Source organism: Biomphalaria glabrata, chromosome 6 (assembly GCF_947242115.1).
Source record: "Biomphalaria glabrata chromosome 6, xgBioGlab47.1, whole genome shotgun sequence".
Lineage (NCBI taxonomy): Eukaryota > Metazoa > Mollusca > Gastropoda > Planorbidae > Biomphalaria > Biomphalaria glabrata.
Genome location: NC_074716.1, coordinates 13322640 through 13336968, shown reverse-complemented (window position 1 = coordinate 13336968; position 14329 = coordinate 13322640). Strand labels below are relative to the sequence as shown.

Sequence of the window (14329 nt, the reverse complement as noted above, 5' to 3'; positions counted from 1 at the left end):
AAAAAAGTACTCAAGGCTCGCAAAGCTTTCCTTCAGGGTCCAGCACCAGGAAAAAAAAAGAGAAAAGCATACAGAGAAAGCGATGAGAAGACGATGTAAAGGAATGGAAGGGGCTACCATTGAGCGAATTTCTGTTCAAGTCAAAAGACAGAGAGGAATGGAGAAGGACGGTCAACAGATCATGTGTGGTGCACCAACGGTTCAACTGAGTAAGTGATAGATGTGCATCACCGTAACGGATCTTAACTGGCAACAGCGATCTATCAGTATGGCGTCTTTGACATTGTTTAGTTGGTCTAGTTGTTTTAAATAAATAAGAACATAAAACTAAAATGTTATTTAACCTTGGTTACGCCAATAATAGAATATGCATCCTCTGTTTGGGACCCCTCAACTCAAGAAATATAAAAATGTGTGTGGGATTGTTGCTTTTTTTATCTTAGAGTTATCTACCTCCAATCAACTCTATGGAAGAAATCATTTGAGATTCATTTCATTCGGATTTTAGAATTGTTTCAAACCTCTTTTCACTCCTAACTGCTAGCAGACTACAATGGCTGCTGACGTTGCTTGCAGTCCTCTTCATATTCCTTGTGAGACTCGCTAAAAGCGAACTTACCCCCCCCCCTTTTTTTATTTAATGAATTTGTTTCTTCTTCCCCCAAAGAGCAAGCTGCTAGCGTGACACGGGCGGTAATAGAGGAATAGTGCAATAATGGCGGATCAAGGAGAGGACAAAAAATTGGTATAATTGATTTTAGAAAAGAACAAGTAAAATATTTTTAAAAATACTTTTTAAAACAAATACTATTCGTCCTTAATAAAGCTGATAAATGAGCGAATATTTTACTCTTAATAACTAAGGAACAATAGATTCTTAATTTTTCATGGAAAATTTTCTACCACAACCAATTCCCCATCCTCATGAAAAAAATCCAGTTTAACCGTATGTATAAAATTACTGTGTGGTCGGAGTATCTACAATTCCAATGATAGGCCTATAACCATGGAGGTCTACAAAACTATGGGCGTCAATTCGGAAATACCGGAAGATATATATTTTCTAATCCTTAATCCTTTTTTTCACTGTCAGACTGAATTTAATTACATAAAGAAAGTAAATTGGATCTTGCAAATCAAAATTACTTTAATAAATAGTATTAATAATAATACAATTTAGTATTTAGACAATGTTCAGGGGAAGCCAATATGACATTATTATTTTTTTTCTCAATTATTGAATTATTCCCCTTTAATCTTAAACATTTAAGTTTTATATTGGTAAAGAATAACCAAAAGAAATATAAGGAATTCATTACTATTTAACAAATATTATATGAAAAGACATATAATTAGTCAACTATCACCAGCATTTTAGATATCTTGAAAAGAACAGTTAGCATATAGTAAAGTAGCAATTACACATAAAACACTGAACCATAATCTTTACAAAAACAAAACCTAATAAAATACTCAGAAATACACAAGGTAAAATTATACAAACCTCTAGATATGCTAGTTACATCATATAAAATACTCCTTCTTCCCTAGTGCAGGGGTCGGCAACCTTTTGAGTCGGAAGAGCCAAAAATTAGAATTTACAAAATTTTAAAGTTTTTAAAGAGCCACAACATTTTTTCTTGCCAACAATAAATAGTAGGCCTACTTACACACTATTTTTAAACTTTTTTTCCTATATAGTGTTTTTCACTACAAATTAGATAATATATATGGCGTTATTAGATAATTATTTTTAATTCGGTAACAACTATAGCAGTTAAACATTGACTTACAACACTAACTTGTACTTCACTAACAAACAATTGAGCAACAAATTCAGTGGGAGCGATGGCTTATTGCATGGTTTTAGAAAGTTTGGATAGATTAAGCTCATAACTTATTGTTTTTAGTTTCAAACACGACTCTATATTTTCATTTGTAAGTTGGCTTTCTCGCACGAATATGTCGATCCACAGATAGCACTCCAAAGGCCAACTTCTTTACTTGACTGTAGCAATCTGGAAGACTATTAAACTCATCAACTCGCGGTATTTATTTGAAAGCTGTTGCGTCCGCCCCTGGCTATATGGTATATATTAGTATTACACAGTACAGAAAAGAAAAAAAAGTCACACAATCTCTGTATCATTTGTAAGTATTGTTAATGTTTTAATTTTTCATTTAATTTTTTTTAAATTTTATTTTACTTGTTTTATTTAGTAAAGTCACCATACGTCTTGATATTTCTTTTTCTTTTTTCTGTCAAACTGAATTTCATTACATAAAGAAAGTAAATTGGATCTTGCAAATCAAGATTAAATGTTTTTATTCTCAATTATTGAATTATTCCCCTTTTGTCAACATCAACGTTTTCTATTGGTAAAGGATAACTTAGAAAGATAGAAATATAAGGAATTCATTACTATTTAACAAATATTATATGAATCTTGTAATTTGCTTTCGTTCTTTTCTTTTAAATAATAAAGCTTGACCATATGCTACATTGATAGATGAAACATTCGGTTGTTGTTGTTTTTTTTCAAACAATAGTTTCTATATCAAATCTAGTCCTCGGTGTAGTCAACAAAGGTTCTGAAATCTTTGGTACCTTTTAATGTCTTGGTAATAATACAATTGTCTCCCTTATAATTTGTTATGCCAGTTAAGGTTTTTTTATTTAGTTTTAACAAGCGAACTATTTCGCTTTTAATTTTTGAAATGTAATACATAATTTATATAAATGTATCTTCTATCGAACTTCATAAAGTATTTTTCATATTTCTTAGAATTTTTAGTGATCTAGATCTATATCTTTATTTTTAAAAATCATCAACTCGAATTTTAACTTCATTTGGCCTTACTCGTAGGTAGAAAAAAAAAGCTTCATAAATAATAGAACACGATATCTTCAGGTTATAAGTTGAGGAATAAGTTGCAATAGGAAGAGGCTTGTTCTTTGTGTGGGATATTACTGGGGTAAGCTAATACATTCTAGATCTATATCTAAGTATTGTGTTAATAGTTATCAAGATATTAAATATATCTATATTGAACTAGACTAGTCCTAGTCATTACTTAACTTAAGCTATAAGTATATTAATAATATTAAACTAAAATAATTAACTTATTAAGACTAAGTCACTAAGTCTAAGTATTAGTTACTTAGTATACTATAACTTATAAGTTTATAAGTATAAGACAATATGAATAAGTTATATAAATAATATAATAATAATATAATTATAGGTAATAGTATATATAATACTAATCTAATAAATAGATCTAGATCTTTATTATCTATTTTAATCTATTAAAATCTAGAATCTAGACTCTATATTACTATTACTAGTATTACTAATATTAGATAATTAGTATATATATACTAGGACTAGATATAAAATATAGTAATATACTCGTAATATTTTTAAATTTATTAATATAGGGTCTAGTTAGACTCTAGTACTCTAGTTAATTACAAGTACTAGTAGTCTAGATTCTATATTTCTAGAGTAGACTAGATTCTATATCTAGATCTATTATAATATTTATATATAATAAGACAATAAGTATAATATATTAATATTACTCTGATTCTGAATAACTAAACTAAATCATTATTCAAAGACAGATAGATAGATAAAAAGATCTTATTAGAATATATTCTGTTCTGTTGTCACAGAGATATAATAAATAAAATGTAATTAATTATTAATAACAATAATAATAACAGAGACTTTGTGTTTATACAAGTAGACACAGAAGACTATCTTTTTTTATTGCTTCACTTCCTGACCGTCTGTTAATTACTTTCTCACAAAACATTCACAATAAACAATGACGCAATATAAACACATTAGCACATCCTTCCTTTTAAAGTTGTTATCACATTTTAAAGTTCTTAAGACTGATATCTACAGGGAAATTTAACAATTCAACCACTTCTGGTCATCTTGACTGGCACAACAAGTTCTCTAGACGTTGGTCTATAACTGTCTGTTTCGTTTGTTCCATCAGTTTGCTGTTCATTGTCTTCGTTTGTATCATAGTACCCAGAGATGTTTCATCGAAACTCTTGTTTAAAAAGCATTGATTTCGTCTGTAGGTTTATTTCTTTACAATGTATGATCTGGGTGATGAATGTTTATTAATGACAACTGCTTTCTGCCATGTTTGTCCTAGACGAACTCTCACTTCCTCCCTGACAGTAATCTTTAAGTATTCTTGCGTGAGCATCATATTTCACTCTGCTACTCATATGTCGTTCTTTAAGTAATGTCTCTACATTTTCAGCTACCGATGGTTTCAATAGTTTGGGATCGGTTGGAATGATGTCCCTGAGTCTTCTACTCATCGGCAGTTGTTATGGTGAATACGGCAGTCCGCTTATCGGAGTATTTCTATACTCGAGCATAGCGAGATATGGATCTTTCCCACTTTTGTATGCTTTGTTGAATATCTGCTTTATGATACCAACATAACCTCACTTTGACCATTTGATTGAGGGTACCTGGGGTTGATGTTGTTATCTTAAAACCCCACTCAGAAGCAAACTCCCTATATTAATAACTGTTGAATGGCATATTGTCGCTCACTATTTCTTCTGGTATGCCATGTCTGGCAAAAATGCCTTTTAGTGCCCTGATAACACATTCTGTTGTTTTGTTCTCCGGTCGTTTTATTTCAGGGTATTTAGAGAAACAGTCCACAACTAGCAAGTAGCCATTGTTTCTCCATTCAAACAAATCTGTCGCAACCTTTTTCCATGGTCTGTCTGGCACAGCATGAGCCTTGAACATACAAAATAAAGTGTCTATTCATTTCATATTTTAATCAAATATATGTAGGCCTACAAGCAAATGCTTTTATTTGAAAAAAATGATTTAGGTTGATTAGTATTTTGGTAGCTCCATTCACACTATTTTTTATATTCACGCATTCGCTATACTTATAACATCATTATTTCGTTTTATTGTTTACAAAACACTCTCAGTGACTTTATCAACAGAGATACGCAAATTAAGACCCATGGGCAACATATGGCTAGTTATTAAATATAATATCTCTAGTCTTATAATACTTATAATTATCAAGATTTGAATAAAAACGATTGTCTAAATTGTAATAAATCTAAAACTCTTTAGCATTTAATAAGAATTAGATCTAGAATCTCAATTTGATCTCTAGAATCTAGATCTAGCTAGATCATTACTTAGAAGTCTTTCAAATTTAAGCCAATTTATTACCATTATACTTTTCCTTTAAGTTTAAAATGTATTAAATCTTTATATCTATCTTGTATCTCTTTTCTAAGTCTAGATTCTTACTCATGTAGATATAGTTTGAAAATTAATATGAATATTAGTGTAGATCTAGATTAATTTATGAATTAAATCTAGACCTAATTTACTCTCCCAAACAAAGAGATAATTGTGCTCTTCTTGCATACACAATGAACAGGCGCTTCAACATGTTAATAAATTTGCTGAGGCCACTGCCTCGTTTGGTCTGTATGTGAACCTTAAAAAAAAAACAGATGTCATACTTCAGAAGTACCCAAACAGAACCAACTTTAAACCACAAATCAACAGGAATGGTCACATCTTCATTGCTTTCTGCCAGTTCATGTACCTGGGCAGCACATGCATCACTCTCTAAAGAAAAGGTCAACTATTATGAAAGTCACAAAATTCAAATTGTGTGAAACCTGTGTGAAATGTATGTATGTATATAAAGGCTTGTCTTCAGGTCCAAAGAGTAATGAGGAATGCAGTATTTCCTGTGGCTTTGCAGCCCCTATCTATGACCTACAAATTTTGTCACATCCAGCACAGGGATTACCATTGTCCGCCGGTGGTCAATTTAGATTTTGTTTCGTAGCGAATTTTCTTTTGGTCTCAAATGTGTATCTCACTGCTTTCCTAAGTGACCTCCAGCTGTCTTACTCTGAAGCCGTCTGCAACCAGTTGTGTGTATAATATATATATATATAATATGTACATTGTATTATGTTCCTTCCAAAATAAAGATTATACGTGCACAATTGATGTATTACTATGAGATTAAAAGGTACCAATGATTTAAGAACCCTGTGTTAACTACAATTTACTTTGATCTAGAAATGATCTAATTCTAGCCCTTTGAAAAAAAAATTTCCTTGTCTGTGATGCGGTCTTTGTAAGTTTTACCTAGGATACTTCTATAGCATCTCAATTGCATTGCTAGGGTCGTCCTCTCTAGTTCTGGATTTAACGCCCAAGATTTGCAATCATAAGCAAGACTTTGGCCATGACCATGGAGCAGCAGCCAAGGGCTGTGTCTTTGTCAACTTGATTTCAGCTTTGCAAGTGCTGCTGTGGACTATTGTTTCTAGACTTATTCAATATTTGAATAAGGATTCACAACTACAATGCCAATACAACCAATTTTTGTTTTTATAGTCATTGGAAGGGGGGAAATAAACAAACATAGACTGATGATTACATTGTAGAGTAGAAAAAAAAGGGAGTAAAATAATATTACAAAGAAGTAAAATATCAATATACACTGGTTGGGGATGACCTACTGCCCTCCCCCCCCCCCTTTTCTCATCCACCAATGTATGTTGTGAGAAGCTTGTGTTAAATGTATTTATACATATGTAGGTGACTAATTCCTGTTATGACCTGTCTGAACTGCTGTAGAACGTCCATTCCTTACTCCCCTATGGAGGAGCATCTTTGTGTAGATGTTGTTCTGTTGGGACAAAGGAGGGAAGGATGGTGATGACTGCAAGATTGAACCCCAAATTTTTAGTCTGAATTTCAGTCTAAAGCTTGTAATGCTTTTAATCTCGGAGGAAATGCGTTGATAAGATGGGGTAAAAATATTTCACCTTTTTTTTTTTATTAGTGAATGTGTTCAGTGGGGTTCAGCAAAAGGTCACAGTGCTAATAACGTGAATGCCCTGAGCTCTTTTTTTTTTTTATCCATTAGAAGGCGAATACTTCTGTTAACTGGATTGATCAAGTTGGAAACAATGTCTAGTCAACTTGGAAATGACAGACAACAAAGTATACTAAACTATAACTATTTGTTCTTCTCATATTGTAGCAAACGTGGACTGACTGTAAACTTCAGTAAATACTTGACATATGTTGACACGACTTGACATTAGAATATTGTCGTCAATGTATCGACTTTCTAATCTTGAGATACTCACATTTTCCTGTTGCCATATAAACATGTCTGGCTTGCCATGGTATTAAAACCAGTCAGTCTACCATTTCTAGTTATCGTGTCCTGATTTCTTTTTTATAACCTTTTTTTTTTTAAACTATTCAGAAAGTTGTGCACTTTCACCGGGACTTCTTGCTATCGATTGTTGCCCAGAGTAACGGTGACCGAGTTTGTGTAGAACACGTCATTAATGTGGGCTGGACCAAAAAATGTTTCATCTTTGTGTTCAAGGTACGCAGTACAATTTCTTGTGAATTATCTCAAAAAACTTGTACGTTTTGAGAACTACTGACCTAGAACGTGTTTCGCTAGTCTGGTCTGTTCTATCTTCATTTTTAGGCATGGTACACTTCTCACCGATCAGAGTAGTGTTCCAAATTGTCTGTCAATGAAATAGTATCAACAAAATTATAATTCTAGTGAACCAAAAAATGTTGCGTTGACCACGTGGCGAGGGTGAAGTCAGTGGGGTCGTTGTTAGTAACCCAGATCCTAGCAGTCGTTAACAACATGCGTTTTTTGGAGGACCCGTGAGAGGTAACTGTGAGAACCGCTGTTTGCCAGCCTTGTGACGCTGTCTGACCTTGCCTGAGAGGTTGACAAGTTAACTCCAAAAAAATCTGGCCACTACTTCCAGTGGTTCACATTGACAGGCTGGCAGGTAAATGACACGGATTTATTTCTTGGCTTTGAACTGCTGTGCTACTGCCAGAGGCTAGACTTTGTTTATATTTTTTTTTAATGCTGTCGACTGTAGCTCTATATTTCAGATTTGAAAGTTAAATTTGTGTATGCTGTAAGTGGATAAATTGAAAACTATTGATGCGGTATATAGATCTATAAATGTATATATTTGTGTAATTATTTGTACTGGTAAGCCAGTATTGCTTTCAGCTTCTAATTAAAATAAATTCATTCTCTATAACCGTTTTTGTTCTAAAGGGGTTTCCTATCTTTATGACCATTGTATTTCTCTACCTTTACCCATCCTTTAGTCTGTTGGACCGTTGGGGCACCATGCAAGATTCGTCGACCGTCTTTCTTCATTCCTCTCTGTCTTTTGCCTTAGTTAGAACGTCTTTCAATGGCAGACCCGTCCATTCTTTTTTGTTGCCCTTTCTCTGTCTGCCTCTTTTCCTTTTTACTGGTACTGTTCCCTGAAGGAAGGTCTTTGCGAGCCCCGAAGACCTTTTTTATTTGGCCATAGATTTTTAGCTTGCGTTTTTTTTTACGATAGTAAGCAGGTAATCATGGTGTCCAATCGCTGCAGTAACCCTGTCTCTAATCGTTTGGTTTGTGATGCGGTCTTTTAATGTAGGGGTGTGTCTATAACTATGAGGAAATATTTTTAAAAGACTTTACTACATATATATATATCTATATCTAGTACTATTTGACAGTTGTTGCTTTTTCAACAGTTTGGGAGAGGGGAGATATAAAATGGGTTGGTTATAACTTTCGCCTATTTTATGGACTCGCTGGACAGTTGCTGAAATCCGCTTGTTTGATTTATGACCATCTCTCATCATCTGAGCTCCCTTCACGCCGCATTTACTGTCATTGTAGAATGTATTTTTAAAACGATCCACATCCCACAAGGAGATTCACTGTGCCCTGAACATCTCGAGCTGTTGGACGAAGCATTAGAACCGGGGGGGGGAGTACGCGCAAGTCTTATCTATGACAGGCATAATTCTCTAGACACGTTTGCAGTTTTACCTTGGGTCAGATTTATCAAGCTTGGCAGCAGTTTAGTTCCCTGGCCATACCATTGATTTATTGATTTCATCCTTTTTTAATGGCGGAATTGCTGCGATGGGGGGCCGATGTTTTCAATGATATCGCATTTCGTGTAGCTGTCCGTCCACTCTGATACACTCACACCCACTCTACACACTCACGCACTTACAGTTAGCCCGCATTAGAGTTTATTGACGCGTGGAGATGTCCATGTTGTGATCATGAGATTGTCGGACATAAAAGACTACTTCGACGTCATCGGCAATGTTTCTTTGATGTGATGAAACTTTACCTCTTTTTTTTAAGACGTATATCTTCATTCTTTGAGTCTTAAAATACTGTACACTTTTAATAGACTAGACTTGGCCACACACACAGAGGGTGAGAGGGGTATGTGGTCCACGTCACAGCCCATGTTTTAGAAAGTTATACACATAGCGAAGTTTCGAAGTTCCTATACTGAGTACATAGCCACTCCCGGCCCTGCTCCGTCTAGTACATTGATAATGAACTTACACTGCTTTGCTTCACTGCTCAATTCAGTGCTGATTTAACTTATAGATCTAGTATCGCCACCTGTACTAGCTATTTCTAAATCTCCCCCGTGTAGTCATGTGTGGAAGAGCACGCAGGCAGCCACATGGGATCAGATTTCAGAGCGGCGCGGCCGTGTGTTTGTTTTAAACTTGTTGAACACAGTGATGAGCGCAAACATCTTGGGAGCGTCAACTAACAGTCACTTGGTATGGTCTGGCCATAGAGCCAAAACTGACAGTGACATTGTACAATCAGGCTCATAGAGTACCGAACATTTTACCTGGCATGACAGGTTCATGGGTCACCGTGCTTTCTTTTACAGTAACCTGGTTTGATCAGTTCGTAGGGCGCCATACTGTGACCTGGTATAATCAAGTCCATAGGGTGCCATTCTGTATAATCAGTTCATAAGGCACCATTTATAGCTCCTAGGGCACCAAACTTATAGTGACCTGGGTGGATTGGGGGGGGGGGGGAGACATTGTTGGTCGTGGCCAAATATTAATGCTAATTGGTCATTCTTCAGGGTTTGAAATTAATGTTTCAGTATAAAGCTACATAACAGCGCTTAGAAAACTCATTACCAATTTTTTATAATTTTTTTTTTTTACAAAGCTTATATCAACTCACTCTGTCTTTCTGGTTTGTACGCGTTATTTGTCCGATACCCAATCTCAAGATCAATGCACAATTATTTCTTTTACCTGACAACACAAGACTTTTTAACCAATTAATTATTTTGTTTGGTATCTCAAACAAGTGAAAGAAATTATACTTGACTAAAGTGGTGGTATACGCTGAATTAGTCCCCTTTATAGATTGTCGTCTGGCGCTTAGTGAACACAAAGATGAACTACAATCAATAGCTAACTATGCAATCGTCCATGTTCATAGTCTCTGCGCTAGCAGAGTGGTTACCACGTTGGTCCTGGCATGTGATAGGATCAGAGCGTAGTGAGAAAGCTAGTTGCGCTAAACAAATACAATTGGTAACAAAAAATATTTCTAATCACGTCGATTTATTATTGTTAGTGTAGTTTTATTACACATTTAATGACATGACTGATCCAAACTAATTGATACACTTAATATAAGCTTGTTATTATTTTTTTAAAGTATCTTTTTGTAGCTTGCTTGTTATTTCTTAACTTTAATTGCCATATATTAAATATCAGTTTTATAGTATCCGTGAAATTGTCTAACATTGTCATGTAAGACAGTAAATGATTACACTCATGACGTAGTATTATTGTTAAGCTCTATTAACCCTGATCCCAGACTGATGCAAAGTGTTTTAAAACACTTCAATGTTAGTCAAACAGTTTGTTCATGTTCCCTGAATAGAATTTCATCAAAGTGGAACTTGTTTTGTTCTTTGTTTGCTTTACAAACACATAGAGTGGCCCAGGCCCTGTCTTTATCCTGGATGTCCCTTCACAATATGTCTGCTATCTCGATGCCATGACGTTTTGACATCTCGCTGATTTCGATGGTTCGCTGAGATAATGTGATTGTCAGCTTTGTGTAAGTGGGGACGTTTTCTGAAGTTCAATTCGGAGTTTTCTCGTTACTCAATCTACCCCTCCCTGACTCCCTCCCTCTGCCTTGACCCTTGCATAGGCTGTCATAGCACAGTCCTCGTGTATCTATGCTTATTAAGTTAAACGCTAAGAAATACTATATATGTAACCTATAAAGAGAGATAGAAAATGGTTTACTATTGAAGGTCGATTTAAGTTCCTTTTCAACGACTGCATCTGTTATCGGCAGTAGCTTTTTTTTCTTTGGTTCTTCAAAGTGTCTTGGTCTTGTAAGAGTTCTCTATAGCTGCTCTTCTTCAAACCATCAATACACAACACCCTCAATCTCTGACCCATACTGGGAAAATGTGAGATACACTAGGTATCGTACCACTTTCAGACTTTCCGATCTACAGGGCAGATGTTAAAGCAATCTTTTTTATTGTCGACCAACCGCCTTTACTTTCCCCATCTAATGTCATAAGAGTTGGGTGGACTCATGAGGCGTTCTAAAAAAAATAAAAAAATCCCGAAATTCTAGATCCAGTTTTTCACAGAGATTCGAAACCCTACACTTCTCGGACGCCAAGCTCTTTGCCACTCCTGTGAGAACCACTGCCTGGTAGATACAGGTTTTTAAGTCAGCAGACGCAGAAACTTAATTCCGCCAAGTTCTCATTAGTAGGCAGGTGTCAAGAGTAGCTTTATCATCGCGTTTGGTTCTCTAGACACTGATGAATTATGTCACATTATGCGTGAGCTACTTAGTCAAATGTCTAGGGGAAACATAAAGGGGACAGGTGGACTGGAAAGATTTAGCAAAGGTATAACAATCATTTCAAGAAACACAAAGAAATGCTAAGATGAGAGTATACAGCAGGAATAGTCACGTGGTTTCAGTTGTCGCGCTGTCATATTTCACGTGGAAACAGATATACATGTTCAGTGTGTATATGTGCTACTCCTAATAAAGACTTTGAAAGGTCTATATGTTTACATTGGTTTGCTGAATGTAACAACGCCACAATGCAACTATATTGTGTGTGTGTGCGCACCTATGTTGGTGTACTCCTGTAAATCTCTTTGTAAAAATAAAAAAGTCGTATAAGTTATGTTGACTTCTTTGACTTTCTCTTGTATCCTGGTCTAGGCTCTAGCAGTGTATTTGCGTGAGCGTGTGTAGGAGTGGACACTTTTGGCGGTCGGCTGTTTATGTCTCACCGCTCGAGATTTTATATTTAGGTACTTGTTTACCTGGAGGAGGGGCTGTAGGTATTTATCTAGGTCACAGTGACTCGGCTTATCAGTGATTCCCAAGGATTACATTTCTAAAAGCTGCTGTCACCAGTGTGACGCTGGAATTGTGTGGTTAATACACTTCTATAGTTATTGTTTGACAAAAAAAAGAAGGAGTCGGGGTTATTTGAATTGGTGAAGAACCAACAAAAGTCCTCTGTGAATAATTTAATATTTTAACTATCCACACTTTATAAATTATTTGAATAGTATAGTATAATAAGTATAGAATAGTAATTCCACACACAATAAATTCCAACAAGATAAAATGTGTGGACATTGCCCCTCCTGAGTATGGCAATGTCTTCGATCCCGCCGACGGCTAAGGATTATGGTTATTGCATAGTTTGAACTATTGTTTAGCTATAGATTACTTTTGTGACCTTCAACGTGATGACGTTTTGATAACCTTGACCCGTTTTATTTCGTGACTGCCAATGATTCCCAAGCAATACACCCCTGAAACAATGTCTAAGGATGAGATGGTTTTATTCTAAAGGGCAAGAAAAAAACTCTCAATAGGAAGTATATTTCTATTGCCTTTAATGGGACACAACGTGACTTTCTCCTTGACATGAACAGAAGATAATGAAGACTGGAGATTGGAAGAATGTAGAGGACCGGGAAACATGAGACATTAAGGGTGTAGCCGGAGGGTAATAAACAACCTAATGTTTGGTTGTTTTTTTAAGGCAGAAATGTCGTCTGTTTTAAATAATGCTTTCATGTCAGTTGTTTCGTCCTCCTAATGGTGCATTCTTATTCCTAGTACTACTTGGAGAGAGAGCTTTGTCTCTCATGTTTGGAAGTAAATGATTCCATTCATTTCAACCCTTTAGACTTCCGGCTGGCTAATGGCATGGCATGCCTGTTGGTCTGTTGGCCCGCCTGGATCAGAACCTGCTCTGGGGATTAGAATAACAAATGCATTCATAATGTGTCGGGGGGCGGGGAGCAACAACAATGGCATAGAGTAGAATGAAGGAAAACCAAAATGACTGCCTATGAAGACAAAATCAATGCAGCCAATGTTCTTTACCATTATCGACTGGGTTTATGCGGCTTGTTGTTGTTTTTTGTTTTCTTCTCCCTCCTGTCTCTTAACATTACAAAGGCAGATGCATATATCAAGAGGTTGGTTGTTATGCTACCAGATGACCACCTTGTTTGGAAAGATGAAGGCGACTTCATCAAATAATCATTGGGCTAAATGGTGGTGCGGACGTCACGTAACATGCATCTTCCAATGTACTGATACTGTTCTACGCATTTAAGTGAAATTAATCCGCCTCTATATTGAGAGTGTTGTACATCTTAAAAATTCTAAGAACCTAGAGATCAAAAAGACCGTAGTTTTGTGTTCCCCTTTAAGGTATCTTACATGAGACAGATATCTTTAATAAAAACGGAGCTCCCATATTTACTGTACATGTGTACAGATTTGTTTTAAAATACATCGATTTTTATTTTCACGCTCACATTCATTGATACCTTCTTACTGAGAAGACTTAAAACACTTAATTACCAATCATGAATACTAATGCTTCTTTGTAGTATTGCCAGGGCGCCTCTTTGGTCATTTTCATTGTATTTACAACTTGAAAGTATCTTTACCAGGAGGGAGGAAGATCTGTTACGTAATCAGAATTCTTCTGTCCTCTCGACTCCCCCGGGCCTTCTCCTCTGACACAGCACAGCTCAAGAGCTGTCAAGTTACTGGTGTATGCTTGTCGCAATGGATGGGGTGGGGGGGGTGCTGTGTCAAATCAGGACAACTATGCCAGCTATGTTCCATATCTTTGGGCTTCCATCTCTGGGTCTCGGGCTAGTTGGATAGATCTAGTACGTCGACACGGCTGAGAAGTTTCACGGAATCTTGCTGTCTTCTCCTTGGACTAGCTTTTAACTTGGTTTAGAGATTAGATTTTGACACTGTTTAGATCTACGGTGTGCTGTGTTTACGCTGTTTATTGACACGAAAGGAACGTGGCTGAAGTTACCTTACTTTAGGTAATTAGCCA

At 35.8% G+C, this 14329-nt stretch overlaps 1 protein-coding gene across 4 annotated transcripts in view; it reads left to right on the top strand.

Moving 5' to 3' along the window:
• The first annotated feature begins 2820 nt into the window (after window positions 1-2820).
• The window catches only part of LOC106052146 (uncharacterized), a 34895-nt gene continuing 23386 nt past the window's right edge, over window positions 2821-14329 (top strand). The window contains exon 1 of one of the 4 annotated variants that reach the window (XM_013207442.2): window positions 2821-2976. The gene's annotated coding sequence lies outside the window, so the exon portion shown is untranslated. Of the gene's footprint in view, window positions 2977-7734; window positions 8012-14293; window positions 14319-14329 lie in introns of those variants that run through there. The other 3 variants (XM_056032381.1, XM_056032382.1, XM_056032383.1) reach the window with 3 other exon arrangements.